This window comes from Rhipicephalus microplus, chromosome X (assembly GCF_043290135.1).
Source record: "Rhipicephalus microplus isolate Deutch F79 chromosome X, USDA_Rmic, whole genome shotgun sequence".
Taxonomy (NCBI): Eukaryota; Metazoa; Arthropoda; class Arachnida; order Ixodida; family Ixodidae; genus Rhipicephalus; species Rhipicephalus microplus.
In genome coordinates this window covers 174173930-174187818 of record NC_134710.1, presented here as the reverse complement: position 1 = coordinate 174187818, position 13889 = coordinate 174173930, and the positions used below count along the sequence as shown (strand labels likewise).

The window sequence follows — 13889 nt, the reverse complement described above, 5'->3', positions numbered from 1 at the left end:
GAGACGAAGATGTTGGCCCGTGTGCTCAGATTTGGGCGCACGCGAAAGAACCCCACGTGGTCGAAATTTCCGGAGCCCTCCACTGCGGCGTCTCTCATAATCATGTGGTGGTTTTGGGACGTGAAACACCACATATCAATCAATCATCAATCAAGGAAACTACATGTCACAGTGAAGCAAATGCCCAAAGGAATCAAAGTGAACTAAAGATGAATTAGATGTGAACTGACTCTTCGGCGAAGAAGTCTCACCTGCGGAAACATATTCTGATGGCTACGTAATCCAAAGAGAAGATATATTAGGAAGTCACTACGAAATCGACTGAGAAAATATACTGAGACAATTATTTATCTATCTTAACATGTGCTTCGCGAGTAGATTTTCGCCTGTGTGCTCCTTAGGGTCAGTTAAAGGGGTTTTAGGGGGGGGGGGGTTGGGGGGCGGTGTCTGTTTCTTTGTTGGGAGGGTGGGGTGAACTGTTCAGTCTTAACGAAGGATTTTGTTGGCAAAAACCTTTTGTCAAACACTGCACAGTGAAAATAATCAGCTGTCAATTAGATTATACAGTGTTCGGAAGTGGGACACTAAAGCTTTTTGCAAAGCGGGGAACAGCCCCGCCACGGTGGTCTAGTGGCTAAGGTACTCGGCTGCTGACCCGCACGTCGCGGGTTCGAATCCCGGCTGCGGCGGCTGCATTTCCGATGGAGGCGGAAATGTTGTAGGCCCGTGTGCTCAGATTTGGGTGCACGTTAAAGAACCCCAGGTGGTCAAAATTTCTGGAGCCCTCCACTACGGCGTCTCTCATAATCATATGGTGGTTTTGGGACGTTAAACCCCACACATCAATCAATCAAAGCGGGGAACAAAGCGCTCGAAGTTCAAAATCTTTGGCGCGCACACGTGAGCACCCGATTGACTCCTCCCACGTTTGGTGGCGCACCTGTATCTTTTGCTGATATCTATCGACGGGTTTTTGCGCCGGTGTACACTCGTGCTGGTGCATGCGCGAAAAAGCTGCAGTCGCTTATCTGCACGTGCATTGATTCGCACAAATTCGTTCTGCGTCCCGCACATTTTCCTCGCAACGTCACTGGAACCATCCAGGTAAGTGAAAATGTTCCAGAAAGTTTGTGCCAGTTTCGCAGCAGAGCTGTTATATTCGAGGTTTTCCGTTGGTCGTCCATGGTCAAGAACCAGCACGCACTCTATTCTTCGTTTTCGTCTTGGTCATTCTCTTCTGCTTCGCTCCCGGAACACGCTCATTTCACCGGCGTTTGTAGTGTATATACCATTTCACCCATTTTGGCGGCACGTTCGTTTCTGCCCGCGGACGGCTTTTTCGTCTTTAGCTTACCCATGGTAAGGTTGCTCGATTACTGTGGCATGCACATTCACCAGGACATACAAACTCACCAAAGCGGGCGGGCCATGCACTTAAGAAATTTAGTTCCGCCAGGCTCGGGATGGCGAAGAAGGTTTGAAAAAAAAAATAAATGGAAGAGGTCGAACAAAATGTCACGTAAATCTCGCACTTCCTGTATCCTGTGTAAAGGCTATTTCTGAAGGAGATTTGCCGTCAATATTCGAGAAATATATCCACACTGATCTCCAGAATGACTGAAATTTGAACGTTGGTCGTGAAATAAATAGGTTCTTTTTTTTTCTTCGTGGTTATGTTTCAATACATAATGATCGCGTGGGGTTCTAACGAAAAAACATTCAATGAGCGCTGAAAACACGGGGTCTAAGGAAGCGTACAGTATATATATATATATATATATATATATATATATATATATATATATATATATATATATATATATATATAACAAAAACAAAATCAGTGTTGCATGCCTGTATGGAAATAGCACGATGGGTTCGTTTTTTTCTTAGACACCTAATGGCGATTACACACAATGACGCCGAACAATGTATAAAGTAAATTATCCGTACTTCTTACTTGCAGTGTAGCAACTGTGACATAAATGGAAATGAATTAAACGTTCCTGGTTGCGCTCCTCCAACGGCAAAGCCTTCAAAGAATGGCAAAGTTTTTGAAAACCTTCCCCCAAATTTATTTGAATAGGTCCCTCAGTGATAATTTGCTTCTGCTTCTGGAGCTTACGGTGTGAATATATGCTGTGTGTTGCCCACTGTGACTGTGCTGTGTACACAGTCAAAAGGAAAACATACATAAAACAAAGCTAAAGTAAATGACAGTGCACCTCCATTCGAGCACTTGCAATACAATCCGCGACTGAAAATTGAGGAAAGGAACTGCAAATTGAGGAAAGGAAAGGCCTTTGACGTGTTACTTCTGTGGACTATCTCTTCCCAAAATTTCCTTTTACTTTTAATCATACTGAGATCTGAAAAAAACAGTAGATGTGTATACGGATGTGTAAAGGCTGAAATTTTGGGCCCAGTTGTGTATACACGTTAGAGAGAGAAAAAACAACAACTAAGGAATCATGTAAAAAAAGCGATGACCAGACGACACGGAAGTGACGCTTATTTCAAGCAAGGTCTTAAATAATAATCAGTTACATACTTCAAACTTAAACTTTACTTCTAACATACCCATGGCCGTCTGGATCAATTCTGCAAATCACTTTAGAAAATTCAGACAAAACAGAGCACAGAAAGAAGGAGAAGAGAATTTCAGACCACTATAGTGGGTTGCTCAGTATATCGAAGACTTGAATGCTACGAGTATAGCCACAAAGGAAGTGGTTGGGCAGATGGACATTAAATGAGCCCATTCAATAGAAGCCACGCAATCGATTTTAGAAAGACGAAAATCACGGCACTCGAACAGAAAACTTATAGGAAGCGAGTTGTTCAACTTTATAAGAATATCGAAGAGCCCACACGATATTTGCAGAAACAAAAATGGAATGAGGTGTGTAACTCTGATGGAAGGATAAAACGCGGGGGCAAATTGAATGTGTTCAGACATATACTCAATGAAAAAAAATCGAACACATGGCAGTAGCGAAGCTGGTACTACATCAGGAAGATCAGACTGCTATGAGCAATACACTTACCTGTCAGGACAGAAGACCAGGAAGTAAGTTACCCCGAATACTTGGGATCATAATGCAACTTCATGGGCCATGAAGTCATGCACGGCGCTGTATACATGGACCATTAGCTACGTACGGCGCTGTATGATTTGAATAGTCTGTTAACAGCTGGCCCGGATGGCACCTCTAGCAATTTGCTTAGACACTTGGACGATGACTTCAGGAAATAATACCACATACATTATTGAATTATGGAAGAATGGAGTATATTGGGGAGAATGAAAGACAGCCAAACATCGTAGTAACAAAGCGAGGCGAACAACTCAACTTGTTCTGTGTGGTGGGCCATGACATCGCCAATGTTCTGATTGCCAATGTTGTGATTGGTTTCAGACCGGGGTTGTTCGCAAAAGATGCCATGTTTCTAATAAAACATCAAGTGGTCTTAGCTAACCCAATGAACACTGGAGCTCACTTAGGGTTACGTGATAACTGTATAGCCCCGTCACTTTGAGTATACAAAATGCTTTTGACAGAATTAAGCATACATTATTACTTGAGGTCATTTCAGGATTGAGATAGGGCAGAAAACTCTATGAAGCGGTTAAATCATTTCTTAGTGATCGCCTAGCACACGTTCAATTCGGGGGTATTAAATCGAGGGAGACAGATTTTGGTGACAGAAAAACGTCGCAGGGATCGGTCTTGTCGCCTATGCTTTTCAACTTGGCATCAAGCATCACCTTCTCGATGAAGCACGAAGAAAACAAGATAACCAGAACACCCAAAGTAACCAACCACATCAGAGCCACGCTTCTTCTCTAAAGGAACCTGGTGCACACTTTGGGCAAATAAAGAATTCGTATAGGCCTGGTTTCTCACTATATAGACCATTTTGAGCTTCGCAGAGAATGTACGTATACGCTGACAGGGCGGCAAATATTTTAAGCTAACAAAAAACATTGAAAGAAAACAAAAAAAAAGCTGTAATTGGAATAACGGGTGGAAAATGCGTCAGGCATGATTAGGGAACAATGAAAACACAAGTGGCACTTATGTATACTCGTGCCGAGGCAAACACTCTGTTAGGCGCGCCTGAATGATACGGGCGAACCACTTGTGTCTATACAGAAAATGCTTCGTCGCCATTTCGGCCGACGCACGTGCATGATAGCTGTGCCACCCCGTCACTTTTCGAGACGCAGTTGTTGACGGGCCCATACAAGAATGCCTGAAACAAAACAAAGGTTCCATACTTCCAACGACGCGCTTCTTTAGTTCAGCGTCTGTGCACACAATAGAATTGCATCGGAAGCATTGCACGTGCATGTCTTTCCAAACAGGGTTGGGCAAAGATATGTGGGGCTTTACGTCCCAAAGCTATGACGCGATTACGAGAGACGCCGTGGTGCAGGGTTCCGGAAATTTCGACCTTCTGGGGTTGTTTAACGTGAGGAGCTGACATTGCACAGCACACTGGCCTCAACCACATCGCCTCCACCGAAATGCTCCCGCCCCGGCCGGGATCGGAACCGTGACCTTCGGGTCAGCAGCAGAGCACCATATACCCGCCGTGGCGGGTGAAACATTGTAATTTATTGGCAAATAGTAAGATAGTCGACCACTTAGATTGCCGAAACAGAAGCTGAAAAGTAGCCAGAAAGCTAACCTGAAGCTTTTGTTGCTAGGCGGGGCCGTGAAGAAGCCAATTTTGAGCAAATGTATCCACCAACGGCAACCATGCCTGCCGGCGTCCGCGCGGGACGTTAAACGAAACTTATTTTTTTTCATCACAAACAGCCCTCCCTTTTTTTGAAGGTATTTCAACAGCTTTGAACTCGGTAGAAAAATACTGCGCAGATTTTGAACAAAAAAAAAGGGGGGGGGGGGAATGACACTGGATGATCACTGACTAAACAGTAATTGAGAAAACGGCAACTTTTATTTTTTTTTTCAAGTGTTTTAAGAGCACAGTGTATGATCACCCATTCGTCCAACTGAGCATCATTCTCCCGTTTGAACGTTCAAATGTTAAACTTCGTATGCGTACAAAAGCAGGCTTCAAAATCTCAATATTAGGTAGAGCACTGGAAGGCCCGGGTAAAGCAATATTTGGTTGACGTGCGCCCATTTCCTTATCGAGCGTTCGAGCTCACGCAGTAGTTCTGTGACAAAACGATGTGTGCGAAACCGAAGAGATAAATGTAGAATAAAACAGACTAGATTAAACAAACAGTTGTTTTTAACAAAACCTTCTCAATTATTTTCTTTCTTACTCGAACGCGAACTCTTGCCATTTTTGCTATTTCACTATATGTCGTCACCCTCAATACGATTATTCTACTGAACTTCCGTCATTTTGCCGTTTTATATTTATTGCACCACATTAACGATTGTTTTATGAGCGGCAGTACACACGAATGACTTCAATGATAAACTTCAAAGATTCGACTAATATCTGTCCGGCACTAAGGAGGAATACCTTGAGTGATAGGCCAAGCGTACGAACATTTTTTTTAATATATTGGTTGAAACTTAGCCTTAAATGGATGGATGAATGAACTATTTTGGTCCAATAGGTCGCGCTAGTTTTCTAGCCTGCGAATGTGGGACTGCGTAGATATGCCACCGCTCTTCAGTGTTGTCCTTGTCGCCGAGTAACCCGGAGCGACGCCAGAGCATATGAGTGAAATAATCTATGATGTCGTGGCGTTTATCGCAAATTGTAGGAGTAAAGAACTCCGCATCAATGTTGGCTTCTTACAATCTTGCGCCATGCCCTTTACCCACGTACTTGACTTAGGTGCATCCACAATACTCTTCCTTGCCTCGACATGGTGGCTGTATTCGAGCATTTTCCGCTTTCATTATTTTCATGCTCATGTTCCGTATTTGTCTCAAGCCGTAAAAAGAGAGAGAGAGAGAGAATACGTGCGTTCTGTACCTGAGTACAATTTTATGCTTTTTTCGTGCTGTAAGGACTACCTAGAAAATCAGTTTTATTGCGACACTAAAGGCACGTTTACGCCACCGCCATCGTGATTTCAACGCTTATGATGTATGGTGTCAAGATGTGTCAGGTGGTGTCATGGCGTCAACGCTCATGCACTGCCCGTGCTTGTGTAGTGTGAATGTCATAAGAGGTATGTGGGACGCTGAACACCTAAGTCACGTCAAGTAGTCCTGAAGCAGGTAATAAGTAACATTTAGCTAACTTGTATAGGTACTACCTTCTTCCGTGGTACAGTAAAGTGCGTCACTTTTACGCTCCGTATGTGGCGGTTCCGCTCAGTCGGCTCAGCCGTAGCCGACTGAGCGTCCGTGTGCACCGCTGTGAATGCGCTAAGCGGAGCAGAAAGAAAATGCCAACGAGTTTTCCCACTTTTCCGCCGAGATTGTCTCGTGCGCCATCGAGGTGCGACGTCGAAAACGTGGTTACGGATATCACTTATCGCGCTTGCGTTGTGACACGCCTTGCAACTGCTAACGTACACGCTGTTCTTGGTTCGAACACGTGCTACGTCACACCGTGTCGCCTCTGTGTTGTTGAACTGAACTGCGTTGCTCAGCTGTAACGTTTAGGTATATTATTTCTTTCAACGTTGCGCCATCTGGCACCCCAGCTATATCATATTTGTAATTTTGGTGTTTTAAACAAAACGGCCAGACAAATTTTTGGACCATTGAGAGAGAGAGAGTGAGATTTGATTCCAGAACGACAGATAGAGGTCGGCCTGAGCGATAGCATGCATGCTCTAGCCTGCTACTCTGCACAAGGCGGGAGGGAGGAGGGGGTGAACATGGAAGAAATAAAGATAATGAATGATGGTGGTGAGTAGGGGACGAGCATATACAATACCTTCAAGTTGGCACAGCGTGCATCCAGTCTGTAGTGGCTTGTAGGAAGGCTTGACTGCTCTTACGACATTTGCATTGTTGGCGTCAGGGGGGCCCAACACAACCTCATTAGTTCATGAGGTGTTACGAAATCGCTGAGATAGGGGAAATAAGTTTCTCTCGTATACGCGCGTATGTCGGGCAGGTACGCGTGCATGCAGTGTTGCATCCTTTTTTTTTCATTTCACAATACTTCGTTGTCACCGCCGTTTTGTTTAATGCATTTGGATTCAACAGTTAATCGTGCACTGAAACCTGTAACGAATTCACTAAGCCGTAGGCTCCTTCTTTATACCGGGCCTGTTCACACAAGTGCTAGTTCTGGTCACGTCTGAGATTCACAAGGCGGGCCCGTGCAGCATACCCAGGCCGAAAAGTATATGACCCATGAAGTGCGCATGCAATAGTAGGAGATGCTGTAATATAAATTCGTAATTATAAACATTTTATATCGCCAGTAAGCTTCTCGGCGGTGGTCTAGGTACTCGGCTGCTGATCCGCAGCTGGTGGGATCAAATCCCGGCTGCGGCGAGTGCATTTTCGATGGAGGTGAAAATGCTGTAGGCCCGTGTGCTCAGATTTGGGTGCACGTTAAACAATCCCAAGTGGTCGAAATTTCCGGAGCCCTCCACTACAGCGTCTCTCATAATCATATGGTGGTTTTGGGACACATTAACGACTACATATCAAGTATATTGCCAGTAGACTACAATATATCTATAGAAACGCTGCGGGGTGGAACAATGATACAGACGCCCGGAAACTGCACCCTGGTGGCGGCCGCCGATCTGAAACGTACGTCATTCTCAGGAGTATATAGAGGGCAAGGAAACATGACGTAAAAAAGTGACGTCAATGGTTCTGTGGTTCGTCGTTCTATTGCATCCTGTTTCTTTGCACTGTTTCTTCTGAAGGGACGAACCTCTGTTTACTGAAAGCATTGAAATGAATCCAAGAGCTGGAAATACGTCATGGCCATTGTGTGTGGTTTCATATTCAATGGAACATGTATGTCTGCTGTCCGATGCTGCTTTTCACTGCATGATTGATGAAACTGCTGGCTGCGGCGGGCAATTTACTGTCTACCACATTTGCTGCGCAGCTCCCCGAATTACGCAACCGATGTGGTCTCAAATTGTTTTTGAGTGGACAACGCAGCATTGACACAGTATTCTCCCAATGTCACTTAGTGCATCTCAATGATGGATATGTGGGGTTTAACGTCCCGAAACCACCTTATGATTATGATAGACGCCGTAGTGGAAGGCTCCGGAGCTTTCGACCACCTGGGGGTTCTTTAACGTGCACCCAAATCTGAGCACACGGGCCTACAACATTTCCGCCTTCATCGGAAATGCAGCCGCCGCAGCTGTGATTCGATCCTACTTTAGCGAACTCGTATACAGTTAAAACTTAGTACACTGCCTATTATTAAGCGTCCTCCGCGATAGTTAGCTTTGTGAACTACCTGATTCGTTTAGAAAATGAAATACAACGTGATGGAGTCGTAAAACATTCTCTGTATACAGTCATCTTATTTACAGTGGTGAAATGAGACTCCAGGTTGTACATGGAACAGTCAGTCTAAAAAAAGATTAAATCTGACAGGCCTCGAGGAAGCATTTTGGGAGCTTTTCTAATTTGCATTGGTGAGATCGAAACACTGATAACACGGCTAAATTTACAATTAATGTAGATGATTACAGCTTATCGTTTGTGAAAAAAATTAAATGAAAACTTGACGAGAGCTAATGTGAACCAAATTGGTATAATTTGTACGTAATAAAACCACCTCGAATACCATGCCAAAAATTAGGCGTTATTGTTGTCTTGAATTGACTCGTACAGGGCTAAATACAATTAGGATGAAAAAAGGGCATACAGCAGAGGCTCTCAACTAAGGGTTTCTTGAGCACAATAATAAGGTGCCCGCATACGCGATCGCGGCTATGTATATACCTCTGGTATATGGCGACATTTTTATCAGACCAAGTGGAAGGTGCGCTATGTGAAATTATGACGGCCTGGTGCCACAAAAAATACGAAGGTAATGACCGATTATCAAGCCTGTGCTCAGCTCTTTTGAACGATTTTTTTCATAAAGAACTTTTAGTCAACTACAAATAATACTCTGAGTCTATGACGGAGTGAGGGCGGGGGGCGGGGGGTCTATATACGGCCGATGTAGTGAGAAAACCGAGCCCTTCCACTCACGAAGAAGTTGGTACGCCACTGCTCAATGGTATAGCATTCGTGAATTTTGCATTCCCATTGGTTCTTCGGTGTTGTAGGATAATTTGATGAAGACAGAAACACAGACGCCGATGATAATGAGAAATCACAGTTTGAAATAACCGAAGTTAATTAAGATTCACACACAGGCAGCAAGCACCACCAACAGCAGTGTTATAACACGCCATTTCGAACAAAGGCGGCAGCTTTGTGTGGAGTGGCTTTGCGATGCCGCCCCTCATAGAAACCGCTTGTCTGCTCGAGCCACGAGCAGCCAGACTGCCGATGATGCAGCTGAACCACAAACACGCGCACGAAAGCGTCAAAAATATACGAGTACGCGCGGAACCAGAAGGACGAAGCTCGCGAGATTGTTTGCTATGTCGCATTCGAGAGTATACAGTCGTGGTCAGTGCCCGACCAACACAGGACTGCATTGCATTAGCCCCGGACTACACACAATTGCGTAGCCAGCTTTCAGAAAGTTTTCTCTATGTGGCATTTCTTCTGTTTGCATATATATATATATATATATATATATATATATATATATATATATATATATATATATATATATATATATATATATATATATATATATGTGCGTTGACGGTGTAGTCAGGCTTCTTCGCAGTTATCAGTCACGCTGAGGCGTATTTTCCCGTGTGTACTGCCAGGGGCTTTCCCTCCATCATTCCGCTCGTCCCGTGCTTCTTCGAAAAACGCGCGAGTAAGTCGCGTCTTTATCAACACGGAACTTTTCGTCAAGCATATTGCACCAGCCGAGGCCAATCTTCACAAGAGGTTTCTTGTTTGCTGGCAGAAAATGTGTCAATACAACATCGGTTAACTTGCTCACGATAACGCACGCATGGCGTGTACACAGCCCCATATCGGTGCGTTTCACAAACTCTGAACCACCTAGGCGTTTATTTTTGTTTTCTAGAAGGAAAGATGAGAAATCGGACAGTTTAATATATTTATTTGTATTTAAAAAACCGGCCAATATGCCTTCATAAGCCTGTTTCTGCCCTTGCGCCGTCATTAATCCGATGAAAATAATTCGGTATACACTCTTCGAAAAAAAAAAAAGTTTGCGCTGAAGCTTCATTTGCAGAATTCAAAATTTCGGAGCCGTTTGTTAACAAGGCATTACCAAGTAGCGTGGCCAGAGTTTTATTGTTTTTGTTGTTGTTCGGTAAGGAGAGGGGGAATGCGTGTTTGTGCGCGCGTTTTTTATTTCAACATGTCGATATCTGCCTCCATAATATTTCAATAATTAGGTGAGAATACTTTTAGGGGTTATGAATATAATTATGAGCAATTAACTAAACCTCATTGGCGAAAAAAATAGTAGTGGCTACAACGGTGTACTGGGAGCAGTATGCACTCGGGGTGGCCCATGTAACGTCGTTTTTTTTAAAATCATGCTGCGTGATAGCTGGGACACCCTGTATGTACACACATGCGGATGTTCATGCAAAGAAGAAGAAAAAAGGACCCGGAAGAACTGGACTCGTTATTTAGATATGCGCAGCCAGGAAGACGGTCACCCCCCTCCCGCTCTTATTCTGCAAGCTTTCAAATTAGCACGGATATATTTTACCTATATACATGAGTACATACAAACATACGCACGTGCACACATATAGCATGGTTGAACCTGCCCCCCCCCCCTCTCGAAAAAAAAAAAAAAATTCTCGCTACGTCCCTAAAACAGCATTATGTCTGCTGGGCGTGCTTCTGCTGTTGTTGCGGCTGTTTTGTACGCGTCTGTCGTAGAAGTTGGGATATTTGGGAAGGCTTACGACTCTGAATAATTGGTTGATTGATATGTGATGTTTACTGTCCCAAAACCACAATATGATTATGAGAGACGCCGTAGTGGAGGGCTCCGGCAATTTCGACCACCTGGGGTTCTTTACAAGCACCAAAATCTGAGCACACGGGCCTACAACATTTCCGCCTCCATCGGAAACGCAGCCGCCACAGCCGGGATTAAATCCCGCGACCTGCGAGTCAGCAGCCGAGTACCTTTGCCACTAGACCACCGCGGTGGGGCAGTTGGGGTGGCTGTGTAAGTATATATATATATATATATATATATATATATATATATATATATATATATATATTTATTTATATATATATTTATGAGATCTAACAGACAGTATTGCCAAGGAATGTACCGGGGAAGTTATTAGAACCAATAGAATGTAAATGAGAAGAAAGAAAAGTGGGTGAAAAAATAACCAGCCGTGAGCAGAAATCGAACCTACGATCTCCAAATATCGCGTTCGGTGCACAAACCACTGAGCTATCACAGCGGCCTTCCCTCCATCCACTTTTTTGGGGTTTATATGTGAATTTAGAAGTAGGAGTGTCATTCAGCGCCATCTATAAGCCAAGCGACGAGTGTGAAACACTCTTTTATGCGCATGTTTGGCGTCACGTAGCACGTGAACTTATTACGAGTGGGCAGCTGATTAATAGTCCCTCGTATACAACCTAATGACACCAAGTCTGCCAGTACGAGACCCTCGTTAATGAATAAGGGAAAGAAGTGTATACCTAAGGGCTCGTTTTTCCGTGTTTTGACACAATATTAATGAGATCTAACAGACAGTAATGCCAAATAATGTGCAGGGAAGTTATTAGAACCAATGGAATGTAAATAATAAGAAGAGTGGGTGAAAAAATAACCAGCCGTGAGCAGGAATCGAACCTACAACCTTCGAATAACGCGTTCGATGCTCTAACCACTGAGCTATCACAGCGGACTTCCCTCCATCCACTTTTTTGGGTTTATATGTGAATTTAGAAGTAGGAGTGTCAGTCAGCGCCATCTATAAGCCAAGCGACGAGTGCCAAACACTCTTTTATGCGCATGTTGTGTCTGTTGTGCGCATGTTGTGCGCATATTGTGTTGTGTTTTATGCGCATGTTGTGAAGAGTATTGACACGGGCACCCGCGAACGGTGTTCGCGGGTGCCCGTGTCAATACTCTTCCTCGCCCCGACTTGTTGGCTGTATTCGAGCTTTTCCCGCTTTCATTATTTTCATGCTCATGTCCCGTCTTTGTCTCAAGCCGTAAAGAGAGAGAGAGAGAGAGAGAGAGAGAGAGAGAGAGAGAGAGAGAGAGAGAGAGAGAGAGAGAAAGAATGCGTGCGTTCTGTACCTGAGTACAATTTTAAGGAACTGCGCCGTGCTCCCGACCGGGTTGCAGAAATTAGGTGCCTTTTCTCATCTTCTAACCACTACCGCCACAATTTTATGCTTTTTTCGTGCTGTAAGGACTGTTGGTCGCAGACTATGAAAAAGCATTACAACTTGCGAGACAGAGAAAGGGACAACTCGCAAGTGAACGGAGATGGGGCAGGAAACTTGCCAAGCGTTGGGAGTCGCCGACAGCGGCGTGGGGGTCATGGTAGTGCGTCAAATACGGTGTCGGAACAGCAACTAGCACTACTTCAGATGCAATTGAAAATTGCTGAGCTGGAAAGGAGAGGCAGCGCTTGATGCTAGAAAGCCAGCGGCTACGAGCCTGTGGTAGGGTAGAGTCCAACGAGGGCGGTGACAGCGTATCGCTTGACAGAAGGTTACAGGAAGACAGGCGACTGAAATTCGCAAGCTTGTTAAAGGGTGTACTGGCACCAATGCCGAACCAAGAGACACTTGCACCAATGTGGTTCAAGGATGTTGAAGCAACGCTCGAGTCGTAAGAAGTTCCGAGTGAATGGTGGGCGGGGCTAGTTTTACCACAGTTGAGCGAAAGGGCACGTGGGCTGATGTGCTGGCTGACTGTAGACGAGTGATAAGCTTACGTTTTAAGTCGAACATTTTGGAAGGTCTCGGGCTTTCGGCGGCGGAGTACGAGAGGCTATTTGCAGGATCGAAAAAGGGAGAAAAGGAGTGCTGGGATCAGTGTGCCGTGCGCCTTGGGAATTATTTCGACAGTTATGTGCAGAGTTCAAAGGTAGGCACGTTCGAGAAACTCAAGCAGCTAGTTGTCGCGAATCGCTTGAAAGAATGTTTCAGCCCGGAAGCGAGAGCGCATGTTGTTTGTAGTCAACAGGAGGCCTTTTTGCTACCCATTGGTGTGGTTAGGCTCGCGGAGAGCTTCGAGGAGAGTGAAAAGTATAAGGCAGCACAAAAGAAGGGGAATGTCGAGGAGTGGCAAAAGAAAGCTAAAGCATCCGTAGAAACACCCGCGGGCGGAAAATGGAAAAAAGCTATGTTTTGAGTGCAAGGGGAACTGACCACATTACCAGGAATCACCCCAATAAGGAATTATGAGAAAGGCAAGGCACTAGGCCAACAGTACGACAACAAAACGGTCCAGTGGTCACGAGAGTAATGGCTTCTGCATTCGAATCAGGAATAGCAACAACAGACAGGTTGTGGCAGTGCAAAGAGCAGAAATAACCCGCAATTGAAACGGTAACACTTAACAGCTCAGGTCGGTCATTAAACGCTGTGGTATACTCAGCAGCAGAAGTTAGCGGGATTAGAACGGCTGTGGTACCTCCACTGATCACATTGACGGGAGCGTTCGGGCAACAAGGTAACCGCAGAGTTGACTTACGTGCCACTCACAGCTGCTGAAGGAAGTCCTTACATGATGTCCAAGGTGGTACAGTCGCTCGTGCTTTGTGTGATCACAGAGAAGCTGCTAGACGGCACAGACGCGCTGATCACGCCTAACTATTACGCACAGCTTTTCGAGGAAAGGGT

At 44.8% G+C, this 13889-nt stretch overlaps 1 protein-coding gene across 1 annotated transcript in view; it reads left to right on the top strand.

The window, feature by feature from the left end:
• Positions 1-975: 975 nt before the first annotated feature.
• Positions 976-13889, top strand: part of Ctr1A (Copper transporter 1A) — a 44331-nt gene continuing 31417 nt past the window's right edge. The window contains exon 1 of the mRNA XM_075878237.1: positions 976-1104. The gene's annotated coding sequence lies outside the window, so the exon portion shown is untranslated. The remainder of the gene's footprint in view (positions 1105-13889) is intronic.